Source organism: Dermacentor silvarum, chromosome 6, assembly GCF_013339745.2.
Source record: "Dermacentor silvarum isolate Dsil-2018 chromosome 6, BIME_Dsil_1.4, whole genome shotgun sequence".
Classification (NCBI taxonomy): domain Eukaryota; kingdom Metazoa; phylum Arthropoda; class Arachnida; order Ixodida; family Ixodidae; genus Dermacentor; species Dermacentor silvarum.
The window spans coordinates 30,969,114-30,987,541 of record NC_051159.1 but is presented as its reverse complement, the minus strand read 5'-3'; positions in this window follow the sequence as shown (position 1 = coordinate 30,987,541).

Genomic DNA, 18,428 nt, shown 5'->3' with positions numbered 1-18,428 from the left:
GGATCGCCAGTCAGCCTCTAGAGTCTGTAAAGGAATATGTTATCTATGTCAATTACTCACAGGGGACCCTGATCATGCGAAATAAATTTACAGAAGAATAAAATTGCTTTGGAGGGAATACGGCTGGCATTTCCAAATGCTTACTGGTAGCTTACCGCTGTCTTTGAAAAGAAAAGTGTACAATTACTGGATTCTACCGGTGCTAACATATGGGGCAGAAACTTGTAGGTTAACAAAGATGCTCGAGAACAAGTTAAAGACAACACAAAGGGCGATGGAACGTAAAATGGTAGGCCTAACGTTAAGAGACAGGAAGAAAGCGGTGTGGATCAGAGAACAAACGGGGATAGCCGATATTCTAGTTGACATTTAGCGGAGGAAATGGATCTGGGCAGGCCATGTAATGCGTAGGATGGATAACGGGTGGACCATTAAGGTTACAGAATGTATGCCAAGAGAAGGGAAGTGCAGTCGAGGACGGCGGAAAACTAGGTGGGGTGATTAAGTTAGGAAATTTGCAGACGCAAGTTGGAATCAGCTAGCGCAAGCCAGGGGTAATTGGAGATCACAGGGAGAGACCTTCGTCCTGCAGTGGACATAAATATAGACTGATGATGATGATGATTAATAGGTATAAAAGATGTGAACATTTATATTTATACACTGTAGAATCAGTTCAAAAAGAAAAGCTGAAGAGGCCTCTTTATTAAAGTGGTATATGGTTTCATAACAATAAAGTACTGTGTTTCGCATTAATGTGGTTCGGGACGCAAATCAAGGAAGTTTTCTTTTTTTTTTCTTTTCTTTTAGGAGCACCTCCTTCACCACATAAACTGTACCTGCCGCAAAAAAAAAAAGAAAAAAAAAAACTGCCGACGTTGTATTCTTGGGCTCTGAACTCATTCTGTGCAGCATTCAGTAGCATTCTCTCTCAGTAGCGATCATCATCTTGTTTGCATTGCAAAAAAAAAAAAATGTGGCTCAATGACAAGGTTTCAGTTTTAAATATAAGATCACTAATGGTGACAAACATACTGGTAAGTATGTTGTAAACATACTTACCAGAATGAGTGGCTGCTGTCAAAACACAATAAAGTTGGTGCCGGGAAAAAAAAAGTTTGAATTTCTGGAGAAGAATAAAAAAAATAAGCTTTTCAAGGACTTGAATGTCACAGACAAATATAAAAGGGTGCGTTGCACAGAAAACATCCCAGGTTGTAGTGTAGAAGATATAACCGCTACATGACTAGACTGCCGAAAAGCACTAAACGCCAAACAAGCTAGAATAACAGGTTGTCATGTATGCTTCCGCCACAAACCATTTAGCCATTTTGTGGCCGCATTGCTTCCAAAACATTTTGGTATCAAATTATGAGAAATATTGCAAATTATTTCCTGTGATCATTTGCAATATATTTCTTTAGCAAAGGGAGGGCAGTAACCAGCCTTTGGCATTAAAGTTTGCTGCGAAGTATTTGGTTAGCTTCGAATAATCGAAAGTGCCGCATAGTTTATTTTCCAATACGTGTACAAATTGTTAGTGATTTTCAATTCGTGTTCCGAACTTGATTTTCGTGTTCCGTGTTCCGAACAGTTTTTAAATATTTTATTAAGACGCTTCTGGTGCGTAAAGCTTAGTTTTTTTTTCTTTCCTATGCAATTCATGACCACGAATTGACGCTTTCGACGTTGTGTTCCACCAACCGCCCGATTCTTGGCTGATCCTTTAATCTGGGCATGTACCATCTTTAATGCGTATCATTGTTTTTGTCAAGCAAGATTGTTTGCTAGGCCAGTTTGTGTGCAGACATGAAATGCTGCGCAAAAAATGACGAAGAAAGAAAGGCGAAAGGTTGTATAGCACTTTGTGCTTTCGGCCCTGCGTTTATTATTTTATTTTCCAAATTTCTCATGCTGCTTTCCATCAGATCATTAATTTCACGTCATACTGCGCCCTTCTCTGACTTCACTAGGATATACAGACATCGACTGCCCCTGTCCAATGAAACGTAGCATTCGATAACAGCGAGCAGCTACACTTCCTGTGTAAACTCATATTTCCTTCCAATAACACTATCAGTACTAATAATTTACGCCCTTAAACTTCGAGTGTCTCCTTATTCGCAGTCTCTTCATCATGTGTTCGGCGTTAATGTGAGCCCCGGAGCATAATTGAACACTAAAGCCTCCATGCACGGGTTCATCTGAAAGACTGAGCAAAGCGCGTTCCCTCGATGACCGGCTAGAAATAAAACTGAATAAAAAACGACCTGTTTGTGTGCGGGTGCCTGCATGCTGTCGGCATGGAATGTCTTGCGCAAGGCCTTGCCGAGAGGAATCGCTGTGCCGAAAGGAAAGGGGTAACGAAGGAGACATAAAAGTAACAGCTGCGTTGATAAAAGGTTTCGTGGGTGTCATTTAAGGTTTAATTAGTGAACTTTTCTCACGAAGCGCGAACTTGCACGCAAGCTTATTGTGCATGCCCGACTAATAACAATAAACGCAATAAAGAAAATTGAATCAGCTCTGCCAGTGATCGCTCACAAAGAGGCCCTGCGGCAATGAAACATTACTAAACTTAATCCTACGAAAAGTGATTACCGTTCCCGTAAAGCTCAGTGAATATAGTATAAGGTTACGCTGCAGGAATGGGCGTGTTAATTCAAACATTTGAGTAACGAAAGTGGTCCAAGGTCGGCTCGTAGTTCGAAAAAGAATTCTGAATTTATGGTTTTCTAGCGTCCCTATTCCATCCCCATAAATCCATTCTCCCCAGCTGGTGCCAGAGTGATCGGCGGGCAGCCATCTTCTTTCGGAATGGGGCAGTCGCCGACTACTCCGACAAAAAAAAAGACAGCTTTTAAAGCATAATAATGCAACTCGAATGCCTACACGTCACTCTGTCGTGCTGTGTTCTCGCAGTATTTTGACGTCGCATGAGAAACTGGCGAAGTGGGCGCAGCCCGAAAATTTTTAACTAATAGTGGAGCGCTAATGGCGACGAAAACGTAGAATCGGACAGAATAATATTTATTTTGTTTGGTCAAATCTTGCATAATCAGTGCGTACACGTCATACCAGGACGCCTGACAAAAAAGTTTGACCAGTCGTGGCGGGCTGGTTGCAGAAATGGAATAGAAATAGTTTGGAATAGATTGACTTTGTGGCGCCCCCGATTTCCAGGTTTATTACTTTTTCATATTTACATTTCCCCAAAACAAACTAGGCACTGCGCGCAGGCATTTTTCTCAGTCGTGCGCTCGTGAATTTCTGGCCGACCCAAATTAGGATAACGTTCGCTATAATTATTGACATCTGTGATGATGAAAAAAAAAGCGGTTGGTACCATCTCACAATGACTTTCGTCGGTAATGCGTTTAGAGCGACACAGCGTATTGCCGCCATCGAAACGAGTTATGTGTGAAAAAAAATTAAATTATGGGCTTTTACGTGCCAAAAACAGTTCTGATTACGAGGCACGCCGTAGCGGGGGACTCCGGAAATTTGGACCACCTGGGGTTCTTTAACGTGCACCGAAATCTAAGTACACGGGTGTTTTCGCATTTCGCCCACATCGAAATGCGGCCGCCGTGGCCGGCATTCGATCCCACGACCTCGTGCTCAGCAGCCCAACACCACAGCCACTGAGAAACCACGACGGGTGAGTTATGTGTGAGGCGTGCACTGCATGTGGGTATTCCTCTTTCGCGCTACCCTAAGCACACCCGTCGCCGTCTAGGGCCACCACCGCGAAGAATGAACGTGTCCTCCGAAATGCATGGCGTGCCGGAGCGTGCGAACGCTGAGAACCGCGTCATGCGTCAACCGCGCTCCTCTCCCGCCGTTCATTCTGGACACGCTACACCATCTATTGGCACTGCCGAGAAGTCCACGCGTAGCCTCCGAGACAAGAAGCGTGGCACACGGGTGCCTGCGAACACTGATATCGTTCCTTCACTTGCCGCACACTCAGTGGTACAGCCTCAGTGATCCAAGTTGGCGAGATGTTCATTGGAAAGCGCCACATGCCCAGTGCATTTGGAGCTAATGCGTCACGTTGCTGTCCTTGAGGAAACCCTGTGACGTAGGTTCGATTGCGCTCAGCATCGAATAAATTTAAGGGATATTCTTTTTCTCATTGTAAAGCAGCACATTCCCAGTGGCACGTACCTAATTACTCAAGTTGGCGTCAAAGACGTTCATCGATGAGCGGCATAAACCTACTGGCACAAACCCAGTGCTCCAAGTTTGCGTCAAAGAACTTCTTCGAAGAGTGGTGTCAATCAATCCTGCATCTTCGGTGACCCATGTCGGCTTGATAGAGGTTCGTTGAAGAGGATTCGTTCGGCTTTTCGGAGCACTGTCTACACCGTTATGTAGATGGCGAACGCGAAATTTCCAAATCAACAATCTCTGCCCAATAGGAACAATAATTAGAAAGGCTTTAACTGCGTAATTTCTTTTAAAATAAGTTGTTTTCCCTGCAGTGTTCCTTTCTACTTGCTCTTTCACTTTTTCCCAAAAATCTGGTTCACGTGTACTCGCGTGACCGATGATTCCATAAAACGAACGTGGCCATGTAATGCTGCTTCGCTGCAGAAAGCTTTATTGAAGTGTCTTTCGAACATTGGCGATTTCCGAAAGGAAAGGAAACTTGATGAGTACCAATGGCTTGCTGTAGTGGCTAGGTCTGTAGACGCAGCCACTATGGCATGAACATGTCTTGTAGCAATATAGGCTTTGCAAACATATTGCTAAAAAGTGTCAGCACTCTTTAGCCAGACCTGACCCATGTTTAGATATTGTGCTATACGTCAGCTCAGCATCAGCGTCTCATGATCTATTTTGCGGTAGCGAATTAAACAGACAGACAGACAATGAATTTTTATTGAGGTCCTGAGGTACTAGCCGGCGGAGCCCCGTTGGGGCCCCCGGCTCGCCGCTGGTTGCTCCCATGTCGGAATCGGGAGGCCAAGCCTCTCCGCTCGTTCACGGGCCCTCTGGACGGCCATGAACTGGAGCTTGAGCTCCGTACTAGAGATGGCCTCGTCCCAGTCCTGTTCGCTGGTGAGTGACGTATCTCGTAACGCAGGACACTGCCAGAGCATATGGGCTAGAGTGCTAAACTCCTCCCCACAATCGGGGCACTGTGGGTCAATTTCTGTGTTAATCCTGCTTAGGAAACCTCGCGAGGGATATGACCTCGTCTGAAGCATCCTAAGCGTGATCGATTGAGCTCTACATAGATTTGGGTGTGAATTAAATACTTTTTTTTTCATTGACTGACCTGACAACCAGCTACTGACAGATGGCGTTAGCAGTGGAGGTCCCTCCCAATTTCCGGGACGTGTGTCACGTTGGGGTATATAAATTCTCAATTATGCTACGCAGCCTTCGTCACCGGCCATTCTGATCATCATTTCTGCATTCTGGAACATTCGCTCATCACAGAACCTTGGTCTGTAGGGAGGTGATATGAAAAAAAAAGAAGAAAAAACTAACATAAAGTCATACATGAAAACCTAAAGAAAAATATTTTACGCTAACTTCCAGTGTTCAAAGCTGATATACACAAACCAGTGACGTATACATAGGTTAGTAACGCATCTTGATCTGAATAGGTGTTCACTCCTCAATGCATATCAGTTCGTCTTTGGGAACACTTACGAAGAGAGCTGGTGGAGCATGTGGGCCGTTCGCCATACTTGGCCATTCATGCGGGCCAACATATTTCCATTTCAACGATGATCCTTCGGTCAACGGGCTCGGCCCTACTCAAACAAGCCCGCGAGTGATGGCTTTCATATTCAAACGACGGACCTGCGCGCTATCTGTAGCCACAAATAGGACATAAGTTCTCGAAGAGCAGCACCACTGGATAAAGTGATGTCACGTGTTGGAGAGCCGACTTATCGACAAAATCTGAGGAACATAGGGGTTCTCTTACGTGAATAAACAAGCTTTGTAAATTTTTTCACGAGCTTAGAAAACTGTCGTAGTGAAGCAGGACACTTTAAAAAAATTTTTCTTTAGAGAAGAGTGATGCAAATATGCCTAATTTGGGTGGTCCACAGACGCGATATTAGTATGTTCACGTCACAAAAACTTACATGTCCCATACAATACTTCATCTTTCAATGGTAAACGCATTTTCACACCACTTGCATTTCTGGAAATTTCCAAACGTCAATAAAAATTTACACTGAATATAATCGTGATAATAATAATTTTACAATGAAAAAATTTCTTCGAAGGCGTAAAATTTATTGTGGGACCAAACCGTAGCATTCTGTAGTTTTGCCACTCACCTGCTTACAGCAACGTATTAAGTGATAGCATTTAGTCTCAAGCTGTTATCTACATTGCGATCATTGCATGCTTTGCCTGTGTTTAACTGCACCCGGCCAATAGGCCTTGCTTCGCTTATGATCGCGACAACCTTTTTTACTGGCCGTGTGTGTCGGCCTACTACATTTGCATTTTCGTCCGACATGCTTCCCGAGTCTTCAAAAGCCCAATACCTGTCGTTCTATTGGCAATGCTCAAAAAAAAAAAAAAACATTGCGTGGATCCAACGCACATGCAGGATAAATGATAAAATATGAAGCGCTGCTTTCATGCAGCGATGAAGTAAATGCTAGACAGCTGCGTGTAATTGCAGTTCGTTTGATCTTATGAAACGTGTAATCTCGTGCAGCGATTTTGTTTACGCATCGTTGTTTCACATTGACACATAATGCGAAACATTCCGACGGAACCAATCTCACGACGAATGTCAACGTCAATGCGATTAGCATCGAAGCAATGTAGCGAGACACGGTATTTCCACCGCAGAGACACGTCATGTATAAGGCGTGTACGCATTCGGACTCCTCCTCTCTCGCGCTTCCATGTGAACACGCTGCGCCATCTAAAGCCGCCGCCATGAAATGCGCGCGTTGTGCCTGTGTTGATATGAATCCAGACAAGATTGGCTGAATACATAAGATGCAGCTTTGAGTCCGCCCAGCGTCGGAGAAATGTAAAAAAAATCACCAGCCCTTTCCCTGTCGAGAAAATTGGGTAAGAGAAGCGTGCCGCGTGTGTACCTGTCCAACTACTTTTCCTTCCCTTCCCTTCTACTTTAACTTCCCTTTCATGCAACGTTTCCTTCCGTTGCGTTGTACGATTCTCTGCTCGTCGCTGCTGTCGCTTGCGTTCGATATCTCGAGTTTGCTCGGCGCAGTATTCGCGCGCCCATTGCCGCTTGCGAGTCTTCGAAATTAAATTGCTTCAATATTATATCTGTCCGTCACGTAAGACAATGAATGGCTCATACTCCCTTAAGCAATGGCTCGTACCCCCGTAATCGCGGCCTCCCCATTATACGACGACAGAAGAGAAAGGAACGCTGGAATGATGAGCGCCAATGGTGCCAACTGTGGCAGAAGACGACGACGAATTTGGGAGCAGTAGCGCGAGCGCATGGCGAGCACGAGCATAGGCGCAACCCGAGAGCCGCCAACGAGCCAGCTGCGGAAGAAGACGACGACTACGCTCGAGCCAATACTGATGGTGATACCGCTTACACCGCGTACACTGACCCGAACATAAGTGAGCCTATAAAGCTTCCCTTTAAGAATTTTTTGTTGTTGTCACTGAAGGTCGGCACGTATCCATTAGTACATGCCCAGGGACTCAAGTTGACGTCAAAGAGGTTTACTGAAGATCGGCACATACTGAGTGGCTCATACCCAGGTTGGTCCGACTGTTGTTTTAGAACCTGGTACAGTCGGGGCAACAGCCCAATACTCTACACATTAGACCATGGACTACCCAGTGGCCTAAATTGGCGGGAAAAGGGTTACAGACATAGACAGACATAACGATAGGCCGATATATAGATAGACAAAAGAAAGTGGGGAAAGTGTCCTAAGAATTATATTGGCACTATTACATTTATTGCTTCTAAACCTCCTTGTGCAACAGCGGCGCATAGCCATTCTGTAGGATTGGTCAAGAATGACCGCATACCACCCCGGCATGTGGCCCAGTGGCCCAAGTTGTCTATTCGGGCACAGACCCCGTGGCACCTACCAAGTGGCACGTATGCAGTGGTGCATAAACCAGTGGGCCGAGTTGGTCTACTCGCCAAGACATAACCCGCTAAATAAGGCAAAAGGTAAAGAAGGTTTGAGTTTGAATGTATAGAACAGGCTGTATAATTACCTGCTATGCATAATTGCCGCTAAAGGTACGCACACAAAAACACAGATACGAAGAAACATTATCACGACTACACGTGCGACTTGTGCGACATAGCGGCAAATATGTCTCACTGCAACTACCAGCTTAGGCCAAGAGCAAGTTCTTCTGATGTATAACTGTCCCTTCGTTAGCAGCGTACAAATTTCATGCAGCTTGGGTGACCCTGAAGCTTCTCCCACTGTTAATTGTGATGCACTCACACGTGTTATATGTGAACCATTTGAACCGTTTCTTTTGCGCGTGCTCGTGCACTCGCTTGTCTCAGAGTTCCGTCATTGTAATTCGGCTAGTTTTATTGCAGTTATATTTTACCCGGGCTATGAGAGCATCTGGGGCATAATTCACAAGCTTCTCGTTCGTAATTTCTTGTCATCATAGGCCACCGACCATCGGTAATCATAGAGAGTTATATATATTTGCTTGATACGCACGTTATACCGTGAGACGTAACACGCTAGGCCTACTGCGCGTGGGTGCTGCACGCTATTAATCTTGCTCCACAGAAGTTTCACTAAGCTAGTGGAACACATATGCTATGTAGAACGAAGGTTATCGAGCGTCGCATTTTTCTTGAGTGGACGTTCTTGCCCCTTTTACCGCATGCCACTCTTAATATTGTTCCACGTAGGTTTTGATAAGCATTTGGTACATCTTAATCTAATTCCACTTATAGGTTTGGCCCAGTAGAAGAGGTTTAAATGATGTTCCACTTAGTTGAACTCTTTGTGGGAGGAGATTAAAAGAGTTTAGCATGGACTACCATGGCCACCGTCGGTTATGCCACGTTTGAGTATCTATACACGGCAGTGTTCCTAGAAGGCTTTCTCTGATGCAATTTTGCGCTTGCTTCTTGCTCTCCGGCTTTACAGCCAGAAAACGCTGGCAATATAACCATTGCCGAGTCTAATCTCACGCTGAAAACAAAGTATTCTGTCATATTTTTATTATGATCAGCGCTTTATTTTGTGTGTGCCAGGCCTAAAAAGTCGGCAGCAAGTGATGAAAGCATTTTACTTGCGCCCGGAACGCGCCGCCACAGCATTAACGTTGGCGATGAGGACCGCTCTAAAAGGCCGCCTACTTCACTGCACAATTAATTTAACTCTACGCTCTAGCACGGTACGCGATGACGGTACACGTTGTAAAACGTTGATGCCGTCGTGCCATAGTGAGGTGGCGCATGTGCAGAGGCTTAACATACCACCTATGACGGAAAACTAAGACCCCCCGATATGTCCTACTTAACTTTTGACTAACGGCTGCTCTGACGAACACTTTTAGCGGAAGAAATTTTAGGGCACGGTTCGCGTTCATATCTCAATAAAGAGGCACCCCAGTGGCAACTCATCGAGGGGAGAAGTTTTTTTTTTCTAATTTAAGCGTTCTTATTCCGAGAAGCAGTCGGATGCGACAAAATTTTCATGGTCTTTGCACTATTATAAAGCAAGGATACACAAATGCCTTACCAGAGTATATGGCAACTTCTCTCTCAACACCCTCCTCACCCTCACGTAGGGGCAGCTAAGACTTCGTACTCTTTAAGCCGGCAGCGCGAGCTCATGACCTTAACTCAATTACCACGCCACTGAAATGGTGGCACTCACCGCTCGTGTCGTTTTCCTTTGTATGTGTGTGTGTGTGTGTGTGTAGGCACGCGCACACGCGTGCATGTGTGTGTGTGGCTGGGTGTGCGCGCGTGTGTATGTTAGTGTGCGCGTGTATACGAAATAACGATCGGGAGATTATTAGAGCATAACACAGCGATGCACGAAATACGAGGCGCGCTGTCGGGCTTTTCGAGCCCCTTCATTCCAATTCCGAGAGGGAACGCGAAACGCTCTCGGAAAATACAATGACGTGAATAAATAATGGCTGTGTCCCTATGGCTCTAAACAAATTTCTTTGTATCCTTTCGGCATCCAGGCAGGCCAGTTAAGCTGTTGTAATCATTAATGAACAATTTCGCCATCCGTGCCCTCCTCACCAGAACACGTGCGCTTACAGGCCGTGTAGATGTTGTTCGCATTACAGTCGTGGCGGCCCAGTAAGATTGCCGAGCGGGCTAAATCGGGCGCTGACGGAAGTATTGAAGTAGGCCGGTGCTTGAGAATGTGCGTCCGGTACACAACAGCTGGTTCAATCAAGAACGAGCTCCCCCTTTACCTTATACTCGCGATGACCAATTGCTGTGGAGCGCTCATCGCATAGCAAATGGGTCTGGACTTGAGCGTGCAATATTGATTTCGAGCTGTAGTGCTAGCGACAAAAAAAAAAACCAAATCGATTCAATTTTTCGAACCGTATACGTAGAAACTAGATCGCTCTCCAGTAGGCCTTCCTGGGCAGCAGAGATATTTAGGATGCGTCAGTATACGCGTCTTGTTAATGGAGTTCCTTCCATTGTCTTTTTATCTGTCTTCTCAAGGATGATCGGTCGAAACCATAACACCGAACGTATAGCGGGAAAACGCGATGCTCCAGAGTAGGATGCGTTGTTTTCGAAACAATCCATCCAGAGGAGTGTTCAGGACATTCTATTCGCCGAGATAGGATGTAGTTTAATAAAAGCCCTATTTTTTATTCGGAAAAATGACACTGGTTAAAAAACTGGGCCTATTGGTGGAGGGGGTGGGGGAGGCAAAAGGGGGGGGGGGGGGAGTTCGAACTCGCAATTGTTTGCAGTAGCGTTAAACCCTTCTTCGATCTGTCACGAACTGCTCTATCGCGGAAGAGAATCTTGTGTTGATCAAGTTATTGCAACCTGGAAAATGGACTGTTATTATTGGAAGGAGAAGAAATTTTACGTGGAGAAAGAGGCACAATATCGCGGTAACATTGACGAAAAGAACGCACTTTTCAGGATACGCGTGACGCAAAGCGCCAAAAGTGGTTTTCGCAGGCCTGCAAAAGAGCCGTGTACCGCAGAGGGCTTAATATTACGTACCGCTTCACAGGGACCTGTGAACACCGAAAAATCCGAGGGATAACACTGTACCTCTTCAAAAAAAAAAAGTAATCGTAGATGAATAAATGCCGAAGAAAATGGAGAACGGACCACGCAAAATCTTGACTACAAAGGGAACAGCAGCAGCAACACAAGAATTCTGTAAACTATAATAGCTCATTTAACATTATTGTCCCGGCTATCGATTTTGTCGTTGTAAAGGTTGCAAATTTGCACTTTTTCTATTTGTTTGGCTGACTACGCCGTGATTTATCCGACGTATGCACTAGCCAATAAACCCGTACTTTGTCTCATGTCCATTAGATATTCTTACCTCTCAAATCCATGTTACTTAACCCACGCAACTTATGGCCAATCCCACCATCGTCGAACGACAGGGACACACCCGTCCACACAATTACGGGCCGAACGCAACACAACTCTGTGTTATGTCCAAGGGTGCGTTCTGATTATGAATGCCTGCATTCTATTAGCTCCACAATGCCTCAACCTACAAGCTCACAGTTCGATCTTATTGTCACACTCCACTGCTCAAGCTCGCATTTCTCAGCCAACGGATTACATAATTTTTTAGCTTCTGATCTCAGCCATCGTGCCATACCCCGTCGAACGACCGCCACTCCAGCGTCTGGTGTTCAGACAAAGGGGGATTGATCAACCTACTTAGTACGACGCGGAGCGGGTGTCTTCGCAAACAAAAGGCTGGCGACATCGACGAGAGAGGTATTCGATTGCCTGCTCGCTACACGCGAAGAGTCGCGAGCTTCCTCGCCGCTCAGTTCGATGGTGATGGAGAACTTTGCCAGCTGCTGCATTGAGCCGTCGGCGACAGAGCGTGCAGTGTTTCCCATTCGGGCTGCCCAGAAAGATGCTGACGTTCGACGAAGCAGTACAGAGTGTACGTGCAAGTCAGAGGGAGAGAAAAGTGAACCAAACGCAAGGGAGATCAGCAAGACGCACGTCCGGTTTGCTAACCTACGCTGGATAAAGGGTGTAGAGGAAGATGCACTAAACAAAAAACAAAAAAAACGAGAAAAAATAACGGAAGAAAATAACGCAGAGAAAACATTGAGTGTGTCATTTCGCCCGGAGCTGCACACCAAAACCATAATCGCTCAATTGGTCTGGCCCCTTCGAGAAGTGCAGTCATACACAATGAAACACTTCACGGGTCGTGATTCTGAGCCCAGGGACAGACCGGGCCCGGCCCTCATATATGTTTAACAGTCCAAGGCTTGTCAGGTGGCCGAAAATGAGACCTGGGCCCGGCGCGAACCCGAAAGCGATATCACCTGTACCCCACCCGGCCCGGCCCGACTTCAAATCAGTCCCGACAGAGGCCCGAACGTGCCATCGAAGGCAAGGCGTTTGAAATAGCAATAATCGATGCCTTATTGACGCATGCTTCGCTAAGTACTTTAGCCCTTCTGTAATTTATTTTCCAACAGGTCGTCAGGGCGAAGAAAGATGACCAGATAAACAGGGCACGAGGTGCGTTTATTCGGTGGCGGCATGCTCTACTTATTTTTCTGCAAATACAACGGGGTCATTTTCGTCCTTCATTCGCGTACGATTGAAACTGTGAGCATGGAAAAGCTTGCAAGGCATATTGACGCGCTCGTTTGAGCTTACGCACGCACTCACGCACGCACGCAGGCACGCATACGCACGTGTACTTACACACACACACACACACACACACACACACGCGCGCGCGCGCGCGCGTCTGCGCACGCTCAGACGTCCGTGTACTAGTGCGTGCGACCCGTGTGTGTCTGTAGGGGGACTACTGTGACGTAAATTGAAGTATCTGATGTGCTGACTCCTCATGCAACAGTTGGTGTTCGTGACACACAATCCATGATCTATGTTCGCTGAAGTTCACAAAGATATAATCGTTTAATTCTGCCCGAACATAGCGTGGCGCACACAGATGCATGACACTCGCAGAAGTGCCTCTCAGTGATCATATAATTTCACAGTTGTACGTGCACTCAGTTATAAATTTTATGCTCCAAGCAACGAAGCTGTGCAGAGCGCTCATTTACGCTTGACCGCGTGAATGTAGCCCCACACTATGTCCGCGTGTGCCAATTCCCATGGCTCTGCCCTTCTTTACCTCTTATAACGGTGTAGGCCTTCCAAACAGGGTATAGTACAGCTAAAAGGTCACCACCGGAATACGCGGGCAGGAATGGCAGGGGACGAACTAACAGATTTCGAGCTATTTTTGGCGTTTGTTTCGAAGAAGTTCGGTGAAAAAGGCACCACTAAGCTTCTCGATGCCTCCCGATTCGGTGTAAGGGGACATCCCCTGTCACGGAAACCATAGCTGTCGCGTTCAAACCAAAGATCTGGGTAGGGAAATATATTGTGATGTACGCCTTGTTTAATGGCGCTATATTTCTGCACGTTGCAACACTGTTACGGCTTCCCCATGGATATCTCGCAGCCTATAGTCGAACTAGACAAGCGCATCTGTTAATGCGGGCACACACGAAGGGAAGCTCTGCGTGTATATCCCGCTTCACATGTCGACTGGTATATAGGCGTTATAGAGCCCTGAAAAAAGTTTTCTCCGGTGATTATAAGTCATGAGACCCTGCAGAGCTTTTAGTTTTTGTGGACGGCATCTACTTTCACGAACGTTCCCCGTTTTGGGATCCTGCCATCACTCTTGCGATGGTGAATAATAAATATAGTTATTCTATTACATTTAATACTCCATTTAAAAATAACATTGTCAATATAAAATAATAGTGAATGCAAATTAAAACACGAGAAAAAAATGAGATAGATCCTTTACTGGAACATTTTCGCAATGAGAAGGAAGAAGTTTCACCAGAACCAGCGGCTGATCAACTTCTCGCCCGTTGCACATAAATGAAGCAGCAACGAGCGAAACAAATCCGGTGTTCCAGATAAAGCTTCTTCAAGTGGCTTAATTGTCCCACATAAAAACAAATAAACAAATTTTCTCTCTCTCCTCTCTCTATGTGGAACGAAATTATAGTGTACCAAAGGACAAGCCCGCGGCTTGAAATCTGGGTCTGACCCGAAACCCGGAGCTTCAGACCCGGGCCTGGCCCAAGCCTGCCGTAAAGGTTACATTACCCGGCCTGACCGGGCCGGGCCGGGCCGGTCTTTGATTTTTGGGTATAGTCCCGAGCCCGTGCAGTGCTCTTATGCACATATCACTGTTTGGGCTTGTGACGCATGCAGACACAGCCCAATTACTTTTGTCACCGTGAATGATATGAAATCCAGGTTACCTAATGTCTTGTGGAGTGGAAGGCACTGTTCGTTTGAGCGGGGACAGGTGTAGATGAGATGTTTAATTTACATTCACAAGATACAGAGGAAAGTCAGGCAATTTAAATAGAGGCACGTCGAAATAGCAAGAAAGATCTTGAAAGCTATTGAGGCAATGTTTAAAGTTGTGGCTTTTGTTCAATAGCCATTATGGTATTTCTTGATTTTTCGGGGAGTTTCCTCTCATGATCGCTTTTATTTTTGCAAAACTAAGAGTAACAGTTTTAAAAATTAAGAAAAAAGAATCGTGACGGTCTCTTGAACTGTTTAACTTTTAGGGTTAAGTCCAGAAACTGCACATTGTATCACGAGGGACGCCGTAAAGGAGAGCTCTGGATTAATTTAGACCCCCTGGGCTTTAACTTGTACGTGAAATAGGAATCCACGGCAGCTATTAGCACAACAGATGCACACGTGGACAAAATAGGTTTAGAACATAAAGTCGATGCTGCCAAATGATTTTATTTCCCCATATGCATACATTACATACGTTATCTTCTCTAGACAACAGGCATCAAGTTAACCAAACAAGAAGGCAAGGAAATGGAAGGCGGAAAGACTGCGTGTGGTAACACGCGACAAGAACCAAAATCACATGCCCAACCCTTCTCGCAACCGTGACAGGAATGCCACCTCTTTATGTGTCAGTCGAGTACATGCAAAATTTCACACGAAGGCTTTTCCCATACAGATAACTTGCCCTAAACAAGATGGCTGTGTTCCAGCTAGGAACACTCTTAACCCTGAGGCACGCGTTTTCAAAGCTTGGATGGTGCGAGGGAAAGAAGGAGACAGGAAGGACCTCAGCAACCCGCATGTTGACGCCTTTATTACAATAGTAACCTGAGGTACGCGATCGTGGTTAGGTCAAACTAGGTGCTTGGGAAAGGCTTCTTACGAAGTTTCGCATATCCATTATTGTATCGATGTCATGCATACACAACTATCGCCTAAATGCACAATCTCCGCTGCCTCCAAGATCTCCCGAGTAGCTTGGTCAGCACTTTTTCCTGAAACAAGGCACAGTCGGTCTCGAGAAGACTTCGGCTTGTGAGTTTAGTCCTTGTCACGTGCTACCACACGAATTCTTTTTTGTTTTCTTTCTCGTTCTTTTTTTGCCTGGTTAATGTTTCTTGTTTTGATACGGCAATGAATTTATATACACAAGTTTCGAACGTGTGGAAATGAAATCAGTTGAAAGACAGCGTACTGCATGCATTCTAGTCGTTTTCTTTGTCCCCGTATGCGCGCCTGCTGCGCTGATAGGTATAATTGATTCGCAACACTAACTCGCCAGATCAGCACCTCGTTAACACATAATGCGGCAAACGATCGTTTTCGCAATCCGCCCCCATCGAAATGCGGCCGCCGCTGCGGGGATCGCGACGGCGACAGCCTGCTCGGCAGGGCAATGAATTGCAATGAACCATGCAGTGAAAATACCGAATAGTTCAGTACACGTTATTATACTGTTTGGTTTCAACTCCAATAGTTGAAATAAGTTACCAAAACGGGCTAAAAGACATCGCCAGTCATATGGCGTAATCCTGTCCCCTTAAAGAGAACTTTGCAATGGACCTCGACATTTCGCGTATAAATCTATGCCCAGATGTTTGTCGAGACTTGATTGCTTTGGTAACCCCGCTTATCGCCCCCATTGCTTGCAAGGAGCGCCTGCATCTCTCTCCACCGGGAGCAGGGCGTCAAATTAGGCACCGGCGTGCGTTTGCAAGGAACGAGATGCGCAATCTCGAGAACTCGACCGCGGAGCCCTTTTTTCTGGACAATGCCTTTTCGCCCCAGAGAAGTGGCTGCGGGCTTTGTCTCTCCGGGGTGAAACGAAGTGACCCGAGAAAACGCGCGCGCGCTCGCAGGCGAAGGCCAAATGAGGTTTATTGCGAGTCAGTAGCAGAATGTTTCAGCGGTGTTCCCGGCGCATAGTAAGGCGTCGTCCACACGTGTTTGAAGAACTGCCGATCGACCGCCACGACCGTAAGCTAGAAGGCGCTAATCAAATTAGGCGCGCTCTCTCGTTCTCTTCCACACGCTCACATCCTGCCCGCACATTTCGCCAGAATGTTTGCCGAGAAAAGTTTCTCAGCTTCCTGGCACGGGCTGTGCCAATAAGCTTCGAAGGGGACACATTTACTGCAGTATGTTCGCATGTTTGCCTCTCACGCGCAGTACGAACTGACGGCTAACAAGACTATCCTTTCGATCCTATAGATATACGCGCGCGACGCTCTGTGAAGTAAATCCCTTTACTAGTGATGATTTTCGACTGCACGGCATAGCGCTGAGTGGGGTGACCCTGTGACACTCGGTAATGTTCTTTCAGCGTGCTACTCGAAATGATCATTAGATATGCCTTTAGTTATATTGACCCATTTTACTTTATTAATCATGGTGTCCGAGCCCTCTTTATAAACATACACCGAAAACCTCCGCCACCGAAAGCATTTCTTATGGACAAACAACAAAGAAACATAACATTAGGCTGTTTTTGTCGGTGTGCTTGTTGAATATACTTTAGCCAACGTATATATATATATATATATATACGTCTTCGTACAGATATGAAAAAAAAACGAGGTGACTGCCTCCAATTCATGTTTTTCTATTTTTACTGCAGGAAATTTCCTTGAAGTGATAGTACAATGATTTCTCGTCGTTAAGAAACCTGCGCTTTTTTTTCTGTTTCGCACAAAAATACATTTTTAAAATTAAAAAAAAAACTGAACACTATAGGGTAAACTGATAATGCTGTCATATATACAGGGAACGATATTAACTTTTTTCATTTCTTTACTGCCCTCAATTAACATTCGAGAACAGCTTCACGCACCACGTAAGCGTAGGCAAGCACATCTCGTGTGTGCGGCCTTATTAGTCCCAATTTCTGGGAAACAACTGCTGAAAGGGCCAGTCATGCTACACAAACCATGGGCGCTATAACGTAAAATGATTCCAAACTATTGGATTCCAAACTCCCGACGTCAAATTTACGTAACCACCAACGCAAGCATCGGGCGGCGACCCGCAGCGTTGTCTGAACAACTCAATCAAACACTCTCCTCGTTTATAGCAGGGGTGCTATGCAGGATGCCCTGAGTTTGGCGAAACTCGGGATCTTCACGAGCTCTGGCGACGCCCCAAGATGAAAGAACTAATGGTAACAAGATAAAGTTTGTCCGTCGGCACACCTCCAGTTTCATTGGTTTATTTAGATTCACTCTGGGTGGCCATCATCCCTTGGGCGTTGCCATATGGGCGGTCGACAAACTGGGGCTCACGTGATCATACGGTCGGTGCATGGTCGTGCATTCTTTCACTTGTTTGTCGTTCCACCGAGTGCATTAGAGGCACAAGCAAGTTATCAAGTAAATGCATTTAGTACAATGATATTAGTCACATTACCGTAGGGTATAGGTGTTTTAAAGTTTACAAATTGTACACTGAATGTGTATTAGACTAATTTGTAGTTTAATCGTTTCGCGTTATACCACGAGGGCACGCTCGCCCTCCTCTTTCTTCCTCTGGATTGGATTGGCGCGGCTCGCTACGTGTTTGCGCTAGCATTTCCGAGCACAGATTGGTGTGCGCTTGGTTTTCGCACTGGGCTTTGAACAGATCGCTCGTTGCTCTTTCTCTTTCCTCTAGATTTAATTGGCGCGGCTCCCTACATGCTTGCGCTCCCATTTCCGACCACAGATTGGTGTGCGCCTGATTTTTTACACTGCGCTTTCAAGAGATCGCTCGTTGCTCGCGCTAAAGTAAGGCTTCGAGACGAAGGGAGCGTCGGCTAGCGCAGAAGTGGTTTGCCGCGCGCTTACCGTGTAAGCACTCAGGAATGTCGGAAAACACTCATGCAAGGATAAAAAAACTACACTTTAGTTTCTTTTAC